Source organism: Mus musculus, chromosome X (assembly GCF_000001635.26).
Source record: "Mus musculus strain C57BL/6J chromosome X, GRCm38.p6 C57BL/6J".
In the NCBI taxonomy this organism is placed as follows: Eukaryota; Metazoa; Chordata; class Mammalia; order Rodentia; family Muridae; genus Mus; species Mus musculus.
In genome coordinates, this window is record NC_000086.7 from 13,001,307 (window position 1) to 13,013,513 (window position 12,207).

A 12,207-nucleotide genomic window follows, 5' to 3' on the forward strand; every position below is an offset into this window, starting at 1 on the left:
TCAGATTCCTCTTTTGGGGTTTTGGACTTTTAAATTTTTGTGTGTATGATATGTATATATCTGTGTATACACATCCATGTGTGTGAGTGTGGGGGCATACATGTTAAGATGCACATGTAGAGGTAAGAAGACAGTCTTGGGTGGAAGTCAGAGGACAATCATGGGACATTAGGCCTCACTTTCTACTTTGGTTGAAACAGGGTCTCTTGTTGTTCATTGCTGTGTACACTAAACTCTCTGGCCTGTGGGTTTCTGAGGATTCTCTGTCTCACAGTAGTGCTGCTGAGATTACAGACACACGTTACCTCATCTAATTCTACCCAGGCTCTGGAGATCCCAGCTCTGGTCTTCACATTTGAACAGGAAGGAAGCACATTCCCTTTGGAGCCTTTTTTTCCAACCTACCTTATTTTTAGAAGAACTTTTTTATTTTTATTACTTGATTTGTGTGTGTATGCATGTTTGTGTGCATGGAGGAGTGTGTTCATACTGTGTGGGTGTAAATGCACAAATGTGTGTATAGAGGTCAGAGGGACTACCTCAAGTATCATCCTTCCTCAGGTGTTGTCACATGACAAAAAACGAATCACAATAAAAAGTACAATAGCATCTAGCTAATTCTACGGTTTTCAAGGTTCAATGATGCCCTAGCATACATCAGTACTTCCTTTCCTTTATGCTTGAATAATAACTATTCCAGTGTATGGCTAGGGTATAGTTTCTTCACCATTTCACCAGTTTAGTTTTTAGTATTCCTTACAGCATGGCTTCATTCATTAGTTTCACAAGTATTTCCTGATGAAAACTACAGGGAGTGAATGAATTCTTGAGCAAATGTGTATGTTTGACATGGGCATTACCATGTCAAGGACCTCAAAGCCTCAGACCCACCAGAGTAGCACAGCCTTCCCTTGGTAAGGTTGAGAAGGACGGCAAAGCCTTCCTTGGGTCTATGTGCAGATGTTGATAGCATGTACAGAAAATGTCCAACATAGCTTTGTCCTCCAACCGATAAGACTGCACCCTTAAAGAGACCAATCCTACCAAGGTTAGCTAAACCTGCCTCCTCCAGCAGCTGTATGAAATAACCCATTTCCTGGTTCAACTGTGTGCAATAACCCTGCCTCTTTGCTCAACTGTATATAACAAAGGAGCACCTTGGCTTCTCCATGGGAGAACTCAAATCACCCAATCCCGGCTTTACTGTCTCATTGCCTGGACCCAAGCTATAAGAACACGGCAGATGACCACACATTAGACAGGGTTCAAGGAGTTGGCATTACAGCATTTATCAAAGAAGTTCATAAGTCCCTGCTTTCATGAAATACAACCTGGTAGAGGGGACAAATTATAAATATGACAACAAATATATGGTGTGCTAAGCAAAGGTGCTAAAAAGAAAATAATCAGGGGAAAAGACTTGGTAAAGGACTGGAAGGGTCTGAAAGGGAACTTTGTAGGGAATCATTGGGTATTTCTTTTTCTTCCTTCTCTCCCTCCCTCCCTCTCTCCCTCCCTCCCTCTCTCCCTCCCTCCCTTCCTTCCTCTTTCTTTCTTTCAAGGCAGGGTCCTACTGTGTAGCCCAAGTTTACTTGATACTCTGTAGCCCAGGCTGGCCTTGAACTTATGCCAGTCTTCCTGTTCCAGCCTCTGGAGTGCTGGAGCTACAGATATTTGCCACCATCCTTGGATTACTTTCTGCTTCTTTTTTTTTTTTTTTTTAAAGATTTATTTATTTATTATATGTAAGTACACTGTAGCTGTCTTCAGACACTCCAGAAGAGGGCATCAGATCTTGTTACAGATGGTTGTGAGCCACCATGTGGTTGCTGGGATTTGAACTCCAGACCTTCAGAAGAGCAGTCGGGTGCTCTTACCCACTGAGCCATCTCACCAGCCCCTACTTTCTGCTTCTTGATCTCGGTACTAATGACAATTAAGTCTGTGGAAACATAGCCAAGTATACACTTAAGACTCATTCACGAGGCTGGAGAGATGGCTCAGCAGTTAAGAGCACTGGCTGCTCTCTTCCAGAGGTCCTGAGTTCAATTCCCAGCAACCACATGTGGTTCACAACCATCTGTAATAGTCGATACCCTCATCTGGTGTGTCTGAGGACAGGTGCAGTGTACTCACATATATAAAATAAATAAATAAATCTTTAAATAAAAAGCCGTATTCACATTTCTATACATATGTTACACTTCAATACAAAGTTTCTTAAGACAATGTACTTTCTTTACAAAGACAGCTTAGGGGATAGAGAGATGCTCAGCCAGGAAAAATTTGCCCTGCTCTTGCAGAAGACTCCAGTTTGGGTCCCATCATCCCTGCTGGGTGGTTGACAGCTGTCTGTAACCTCCAGTTCTAGGGGATCTGACACCCTTTTCTGGTCTCTGTAGGTACCTGCACAAAAATGGCATACACTCACACAGACGCATATATATATATATATATATATATATATATATATATATATATATATATACACATAATTCAAGAAAGTACCCACCTCCAATTTTCAAGACAGTTTGGGAGATAGGGCTGAGGTGCCAACAAGGTGCCTGCTTTCAATCTCTAACACCTAAAAGCAAAGAGGGGCCTGAGAAGGTAGCTCAGTCATTAAAGCACTTGTGCAATCATGAAGCTCTGAGTTCGAGCCAAGATACTATGTGAAAAAGCCAGGTATGGTGGGCATGATAATCCCAGCACTGGTGAGGCAGTGGCAAGGGGAGTCATTAGCCAGCTAATCCAGCCTAATTGTGGAGTTCTAGGCCAAGTGAGAGATCCTGTCTCAAAAATTAAGGCGGTTGACACCTGAGGAACAGCACGGACTTTGATTTCTGGCCTCGATGTACACACATGTGCATACATAGAAAGGCAGAGGCAGTGTGTAGCTAGCTGCAGACTCTAAATGAATAGTGTCAAAGCAAGTGACTTGACATCCTTTGGGGTCCAGCTGATGCCCTGACCCTTTTTGTTAGTGATTTTAAGACAGGGCCAAAGTATAATGTTGGTTTCAGCACTCTCCCATTCATTTATGCTTAAGTTTCTGGATCATCCTAGCATCCTCTGACTTAACATATTTGTCAGCAGAGTTGACAGTGACTATGTAGGCAATTAGTTTGCAACCTTATTTCTTTTCAAAGAAATTTTGCCATTAACTTGAGTATAGGTTAGTGGTATGCTTTTCTTTTTTCTTTCTTTCTTCCTTTCTTCCTTTATAGTGCACTTCCTAAGAACAAACATTTTATTTTTAGGATAGAATAACCATGGAACTGAAGAATTGGAGGAGGGACAGCAACAGGCTTTGATGAAAGGCAGTTATGTTTGGAGAGGAAGGGGCACCCTTGGGTACCAATTAAAAGAGCTGAGCTTCTCTTGGAGTTCTGTCTGGTAGCTTGATTGAATCAAGAAGTCCCTAGGAGGCAGCCAGAAAGTGTTAAATTGTACTGATGTGGAGGAAAGATGGATGAAAAAAAATAGTGGCCCTAAGTGGGTGCACTGGTGTGCTTTCTATTGCTGTGATAAACACCACAACCACAAGCAATTTGGGAAAGAAAGTTTATTCCATCATGAAGGGAAGTCAGAGCAGGAACCTGGAGGCAGGAGCTGATGCAGAGGCCATGGAGGGCTGCTGCTTACTGGCTTGATCTCCGTGCTTTATTTGAACTGCTTTGATATAGAACCCAAGACCAAGAGCCCAGGGGTGGTACCACCCACCATGGGCTGGGCACTCCCTCATCAATTACTAATCAAGAAAATTCCTGTCTCAAAAACCAAAAAAGAGCCGGGCAGTGGTGGCGCACGCCTTTAATCCCAGCACTTGGGAGGCAGAGGCAGTTGGATTTCTGAGTTCGAGGCCAGCCTGGTCTACATAGTGAGTTCCAGGACAGCCAGGGCTACACAGAGAAACCCTGTCTCGAAAAAACAAAAAAACAAAAAAACAAAAAAACAAAAAAAAAAGAAAATTCCCCATAGATTTACCTACAAGCAAATATAAGGGAGGGATTTATTCAATTGAGATTTCTTCTTCCCAGAGGTTGCCAGCTTATGTCAAATTGATAAAAAGGAAAAGGAAAAGGAAAAGGAAAAGGAAAAGGAAAAGAAAAAGAAAAAAAAGAAAAAGAAAGAAAAACCCCATATGTTTGGGGCTGGAGAGATGGCTCAGAGGTTAAGAGCACTGACTGTTCTTCTGAAGGTCCTGAGTTCAAATCCCAGCAACCACATGGTGGCTCACAACCATCTGTAATGGGATCTGATGCCCTCTTCTGGGATGTCTGAAGACAGCTACAGTGTACTTACATATAATAAATAAATAAATCTTTAAGAAAAAAAAAAGAAAACCCCCTATGTGTATATTACTTTAGAGTTTATTTGAGTAAATCCTATAGCCGTTGACAAGAGGGAACTTCATTTACCCACACTGCAGGGTCAAGACTTGATTGACTCTAGGAATCTTTTTTTTTTTTGCCGATTTCCTCTGATTGAAACATTTTCTCTTGAACAGAGGAGACAGACTCATAAGACCCAAGAAGCTAAAGAAACTTACAAGGCGCCGGGCAGTGGTGGCGCACGCCTTTAATCCCAGCACTTGGGAGGCAGAGGCAGGTGGATTTCTGAGTTTGAGGCCAGCCTGGTCTACAGAGTGAGTTCCAGGACAGCCAGAGCTACACAGAGAGACCCTGTCTCAAAAAACCAAAAACCAAAAACCAAACCCCCCCCCCAAAAAAAAAGAAAAGAAAGAAAGAAAGAAAGAAAAAGAAAAAGAAAAAGAAAAAAAAAAGAAACTTACAAGGCTAAGGAAACTTAGACATATCTAAGAATCACAAGCCTGTAGCCCCAGGTTCTAGAAGCAGTCAACAGTTGCTAGTAGCATATATAACCTATAAGTTGCATGGGGTGGACCCTAGCTTTTTTGAGTCATCACCCATACTGGGGTGGGTTTGGTGTGATAAAGCTGCTCCCCAAGTCACCCATGCTTCTATAAGTTACCCTAATAAAACTCATTCAGTAAGGTAGACTGGGGTGGAAACATTTCTTGGATCTGTTGTCCACACTATCTAGAGTAGACATTTGTTCACATTGCCCTAGGAATAGTAATATAGCAAAAATAACAACTATATGGACTAACTATATGGATTGGGCAATGGAGTACAAATACACTCCCAATACTCAGGGGGCTGAGACAGGCAGAGCATAAGTTTGAGGTCATCTTGGGTTACATAGCCAAATCCTATCTAAAAAAGAGGGGAGGGGGAGCAGAGGGAGGGAGAAAGAAAATTAGATTTGAGTTGCGAAAGAAGAATGAGAGAATCAACTTGGGAAGAGGAAAGGGTTTGCTTTGGCTCAGCCTATTGTGGTGTCAGCTCATGGGTTCTTGGTCCTCTTGCTTCGGGCCTGGGTGTTAGAGGAAGCCTGTCTGTCTCACAGTGAGACAGAGACCAGCACCCTGGGCTGGAGAGGTGGCTCAGCTGTTAAACGCTAGGCTCACAAGCAAAAATAGAAGAGCTCAGCATTCCAATATTTTCTTCAAGGTCATGCTCCCAGTGACCTTTCTTCCATAGACCCTACTTCTTAAAGGTTCTGATGTGTAAATAGACATTAGGGTTAAAAGGAATATTGGGGTTAAAATGGCCAAGTCAGGACTATTAGGGATAATAAGAGGGCTTGCAGTTGGGTAAGATGAAGGGCTATGGGTAAGACAGTGTTGGCAGACTCCAGCTGACTCAACTCCCTATACCCCTGATGCACAGGAAACTACAGTAGACTTAATCACAGGTAAAGAACTACTGCTGCTGCTGCTGCTGCTGCTGCTGCTGCAGCTTCTTCTTCTTCTTCTTCTTCTTCTTCTTCTTCTTCTTCTTCTTCTTCTTCTTCTTCTTCTTCTCCTTTGCCTCCTTCGAGACAGCAGCTTTTTTTTCAATAAACTATAAAACTCAAATTTCTTTAAAAACCATTTAAAATAGATTCTTTTGTTATAACAAAGTCGTCCTAGCTTGGATCTTTATTAAAGTTGAAAGTTGGATGAACTCCCTCATATCTCAAGTGGGCCTTAAAGAGCTTAAACAAAAACCTACATAGCATTGCCCTAGTTACCTGAAATCGCTCCAAACCACTTAATTTACAAACAGGCATAATAATTTTATTTATTTTCAAAATGGATAATTTATACTCAGGTTGCAAGAACGGCTTCTTTAGAAGCCCCCATATACCCCAGACTAGGAGGCCCAGAGACAATGAGGTGGCTACAAGTTGACCGAAAAAGACTGCAGCTATATCTTGGTAGATATGATAGGAGTTAGTTCCCCACCCTTGTCAAACTTCAGATGGCCATGTAACCATGAGGACAAAGACATCCCAATCTAACTTATAGCTATCAGACCCAGGAAAGGGCTAACATCAGCAACACCTGTGTGATCAGAGAATAGCACCACTAGCCAGGTTTAAAGGTCAGCAGCCGAGCCAAAGTCAATAGCTAAGCAGAAGTCAGAGATGGATAAATGAATGGGGGTGGAGGGGCTTCAGCCACTCCCTAACTAAGCAAGCAGCAGATGGATAATGTGCAATCATCTTCCTAGTTGGGCCAGGGAAACACAGAATGTGTGGGTCCTTCATTGGCTTAGAATTAACCAATCTCCCTATAAGTTACCTTGGTCTTTGTTCACTTTCTGCCATTAACTACTATGAAAATTGCTAGACAAGCATTCCAGCAGTCACCTACTCAGGTCTCCAAAACTATAGAAGCTGTGTGGCTTTTCCCTGTCAGGCATCCATCTTCCCAACACTCTTGGACCTTTCTCTGACCTTTAATTCTCCTTAAAAATAAAAGCTTAGTTTTACATTGCTTTATCATGTATAGCCACATCTTTAACCATGACCAATGTGAGGAAATGAATTGGAAAGCCACTATCTCAGGTTGACATTTGGTGAACACTGAGTGTCTAGCACCCTAAGATCCTAGGTCATGCATAGCTAGGCTGAGAAAGGCCCCGTGTTGCTCTCAAAGGAGTATCAGCAGGTTGGAGGCCAAGCTTTTGATGCATGGCTTTTGGGGGAACCCTCCAGATCCAAACTATAGTAGAGAATTCGTCCTAGGAAAGCTAGAACCAGGAGCTGGTAAACTGATAGGACAGCTGTCTTAGTCAGGGTTTCTATTCCTGCACAAACATCATGACCAAGAAGCAAGTTGGGGAGGAAAGGGTTTATTCAGCTTACACTTCCATACTGCTGTTCATCACCAAGGAAGTCAGGACTGGAACTCAAGCAGGTCAGGGAGCAGGAGTTGATGCAGAGGCCATGGAGGGATGTTCTTTACTGGCTTGCTTGCTCTGGCTTGCTCAGCCTGCTCTCTTATAGAACCCAAGACTACCAGCCCAGGGATGGTCCCACCCACAAGGGGCCTTTCCCCCTTGATCACTAATTGAGACAATGCCTTACAGCTGGATCTCATGGAGGCATTTCCTCAACTTAAGCTCCTTTTTCTGTGATAACTCCAGCAGTGTCAAGCTGACACAAAACTAGCCAGTACAACAGCCAAGCAAGTATGAGGCTCTGAGTTCAGATCTCTACTGCCCATGTTAAAAAACAAAAAACAAAAAAACAAACAAACAAAAACATGCATGGAAGACAGTGTTTGTAATCCTAGTACCCGGGAGGTGGAGGCATGAGGATTCCTAGGGCTTGCTGGCCAGCCAGCCTAGCCTAATTGTCAAGTCCTAGGTTCCATGAGAGAGCCTGTCTCAAAAAAAAAAAAAACCAAAAAAACAAAAACAAAAACAAAAAAAAAAAACAAGGTGGAAAAAGATATAGACAGACGTTCACCATCAACCCGTGACCTCCACATGTACATGCAGACACACACATACATGTATGCACACACACATGAAAAGTCAGAACCAGTGGGAACATTTCTTAGGCAAGTAGGAAGAAAGTTGCTCGGCAATCAAGAAGAGGTGGGTGAAATTTAAAAAGAAGATAACACCACAAACACATTGACATTTTGTGCAGATGTCTCAGTGTTCAGTTCACGGAAACTGCTACCCTCCAGGTATAAAGCCACCAAAAGTTTAATTACACTCTCAAACCAGTGCTGTGGGGGATGGGTTGTTTCTATTCACCATCACTAAGACTTAGTCAGGTTGCCAGAGGGGAAAAACAGACCAAAATTAATAAAGAGTGACAGACATCTTAGTTGTATCAAAGTTCGTACAATTCATAGACCAAGAAGACAGAACTTATATCCAAGACTTCTTCACCATTTGGTACAACCAGTGTGCCGGGAACCAAAGCACAGCAGCTGGAGTCCCAAATGAGACTATGGGGATACAGCCATGACCAAATTAGTCCTGAGCTAAGTGTGTGGGTCTGTAATCTTAGCAACTGGAAGGCTGAGGCAGTAGGATCAGGAAGAGCATGAGTTCAAAGCCATCCTGGGCTACACAACAAAACCTTATCTTGAAAACCAAACAAACAGAAAGAAAATATAGCTCTTAAATTGTCCTGTGATGGAAAAGAGACTGCCACAGAAGGTCTTTGCCAAAATTCACATGCCTAAAAAATATTCTTTTCTCAGATTCTCTGTAATTGTACTGTGTTTTGAAATTTTAATCCATGAACTTAAATAGGAGAAACGCTGGAGGAAAATAGCAGTCAGATGGGTTTCCTACATGGCTCTTGTTTTGGCTTTGCTTTGTTCTTGAGACAGGATCTCATGTGTCCCTTATGGTCATGTTGCCAAGGGTAGCCTAAAATTCTTTATCTTCCGTCTCCATTCTTAGCGCTTTGATTACATGCAGGGTTTCTGCAATGCTGGAGATGGATCCTAGGGCCTTCTACATGCTAGGCAAGCATGAGCCCCTGACCCAGCTCCTGTAGGAGTTTTATAGTCATTTTCTTACCCACTAGGCTTTAGTCAAGTAATCACAGTCACACGTTATTTTTTGTTTGATTGTGTGAAACAGTCTCAGTCGACCAGGCTGGCCTTGAACCCACCCACCTTAGCTTCTGGAGTGCTAGGATTAAAAACATACACTTCTTTATTTTAGTGTGTATGTGCCGAGTATATGTATACCACATGCACGCAAGAGTTGGAAGAGGTCAGAAAGGTGTTAAGTACCCTGGGACTAGAGTTTACAGAGGATTCTGGAAGGCAAACTCAGGACCTTTGCAAGAACAGTGAACACCCTTAACTGCTGCCCTCTCCAGCCCCAGCCCCACCCCCACACAACGCTGGCATGTGTTTTGTTTTGCTTATGAACAAAATATCTAGTCAACATATCAAAGCAGAACATGGTGGCTCATGTCTGCATTCCTCACAATTGGGATGTAGAGGGAGGAGGCTTGGGAGTTCAAAGTTCTTCTCAGCTACATAATGAGTTCGAGCCCAGCCTAGCTACATGAGACCCTGTCTCAAAAATCAAGACAGACAAAAAAACAAACAAGCAAGCAAACAGTATTTTACTTTGCTGTTTCCTGAAGTCCTTGTAAGGAAGTGACCACCAGAACTTAAAGAAGGGGGTCATCAAGAAGGGGTCACTTTGGAAGTTCCAATTGTGCTACTAGAACCCAGAAAGTCTTACCCAGTGGCCTCCTTGGGAGGAGTCACAGCCCTCTCTTAGGGAAGACATCACACACACAGGAGAGAAAAGCAGGGAACCTGAGCCTTTGCTTCCCTGACATCTTCCTTGGATGTCATGCTGGGGCTTACCTTTGGTCAAAGCCACATAGATGTGAGACAAGAAGCCAGGGTGGAACAGAATGGAGAGGAGAAAGGGCCTGAAGGGGGGGGGGCTGCTGAAGCTGTCCTGAAGTGTCTGAGGAGTTCCACCAGTTGGACCTTCAATTCCAGTTATGTGTTGAACTGTTGCAAGCCTTTCAGGTAAGGACCACTTCTGCTTTACATGTGGAGGGAAAAATAGTAGCCAAGAGATACTGACTTAGCCAAAGACAATCAGTTTGTGGAGGTAGAGCTTGATTTCTTTACCACTGTCCCGTCAGCCTCCCCCAATTTTGCAGGAGCCTTTGATTTTATGAGCCAAATAGGACCTGAAGGGGATATCCTTATATTAGATGCAGTGTTTCTCTGCTGTCCATTAAGCCAGCATAGACAGGCTTTCTTCATAGACCACAGTGGATATGGCCAGTGGCTCTGGAGAAAAAGAATGATGACAGAGGAACCGGAAGCTGGACCACACAAGGAAGAAATATGGGCTAACCTGAGATAGTGATGACAGGCACAAAAATGCTTTGGGAGCAGTTTTTGTCATAGCTAGAGGGAAGATAGCTGAGGTTGGAAAGGGAGCAAAATGATAGGCCCTGGACTTGCTGCCACCAGGCCACAAGCAAATACCATCTCTGGCTCTGTCCAGCCAGATGATACCATGTTCTTCCTCTCCTCTCCTCCTCAGCTCTCTCCTTCTCTTTTTCCTTTTCCTCTTTTTAGACAATATTTTAGGTAACTCAAGATGCCCTCCACAGCCAGGTGGTGGTAGCACACACCTTTAATCCCAGCACTTGGGAGGCAGAGGCAGGCAGATTTCTGAGTTCAAGGCCAGCCTGGTCTACAAAGTGAGTTCCAGGACAGCCAGGGCTGCACAGAGAAGCCCTGTCTCGAAAACCCAAAAAAAAAAAAAAAAAAAAAAAAAAGATGGCCTCCGCCTCACTATGTATTCAAACCTCTCCATGAACTCCTAATCCTCCTGCTTCAACCTCCCCAGTTCTGAGATACAGGCAAATGCCACTATACCAGGCTGCAGGAGCCTTTTCCTCAAAGGTAGACTTGAGCCAACAATGCTACAAAGTCACTAAAGGAGGGAACATCCTTGAGGTATTCCAATATGAAAGAGCTGCCTGCCAAGTGCTAGCATACGCCTTTAATCCTAATACTTGGGAGGCAGAGGCAGGCAGATCTCTGAGTTCCAAGCTAGCCTGGTCTACAGAGTGAACTACAGGCCATCCAGAGCTACATAGTGAGAACCTGTCTCAAAAGCAAACAGGGAGGAAGGACCAGACAGATGAAGGACAGACGGACAGAAGAAAGGAAGGAAGGAGTAACCTGACCTTGGGTATGGTTCTCGGCAGCTGGAGACAGAAGTACTCCATGTAACAGATGGCTTTGTGTATGGGATCAGTCCTCTCCTAGGCTCACAGTCAGATTTGACCTCTGATGCATAAGAAAGCCCAGCTCTGCATGTTTGTGTTCTTCTGCCACAGTGTCAAAAAAGGAAGGGCCTGGACTCACATTCATGGTGATTATTACTACGTTTATTTTTCACAAAGTTTATTTAAATGCCAATCAGCCTATTTGGCTACTCTTGGTGGCTTGTGCCTGCAAGTTCAATACTTAGAAAGCCAAGGTTCAAGGCCAGCCCTTACATAGTTATGTAGTCTAGCCTTGGCTACATAGCAACCTAAATTTTTTTTTAAGGCAGCAAAATGGGGAAAAATAGCTTGTTGTATATACATGCCTGACGAGCCAAATTCAGTCCCCAGAACTCATGGAAGGGTGGAGGGAGATAACCAACTCTACAAAGTTTTCCTCAGACTTCCAGACATGAACTGTGGCACACACACACACATCCACTCACATATCCACTCACACATCCACTCACACATCCACCACACACATCCACAGTAATAATTAAGAGATGAAAATGGTACACCGCTTTCTTTGCAGTGCTAGGGATGAAACCCAAGGCCTAGACTATGTCACCCACATGCACGAGGCAAGCACTCTACCACAGAACCAGTTTTAACGCCATCTCCCTCCTACACAGAAGAATTTGAGGTGCAACAAGTTTGATGGATTTTCCTTTTCTCCTGTACATTATATGTGTATCATTTTAAACTATGTGTATGTTTGTCTATGTGGGTATGTGAGCCCAAGCATGGGTCCCCCCCTGAAACTGGAGTTACAGATGTTTTTGAGGAGCCACGTGAGTACTGAGAGTCTAGCAGAGCAGTGAGTGCTCTTCACTGAGGAGACGCTTCTCCAGCCCCACCCTACACTTACTTTAAATACCTATTCAAAATGACTCTAGAGCAGTTTTGGGGAGGTGGAAGCCAGAAAAATCGAGTTCAAGGCCAGCCTTGGCTATGTGGCCAGGTGGAGACCAGCCTAGATTACTGAAGACTGTGTCTAATAAAGAAAAAAAAAACCTTGATAAATAATAGACTCTGGAGCCAGAACTCAGCGAAATATAGCTT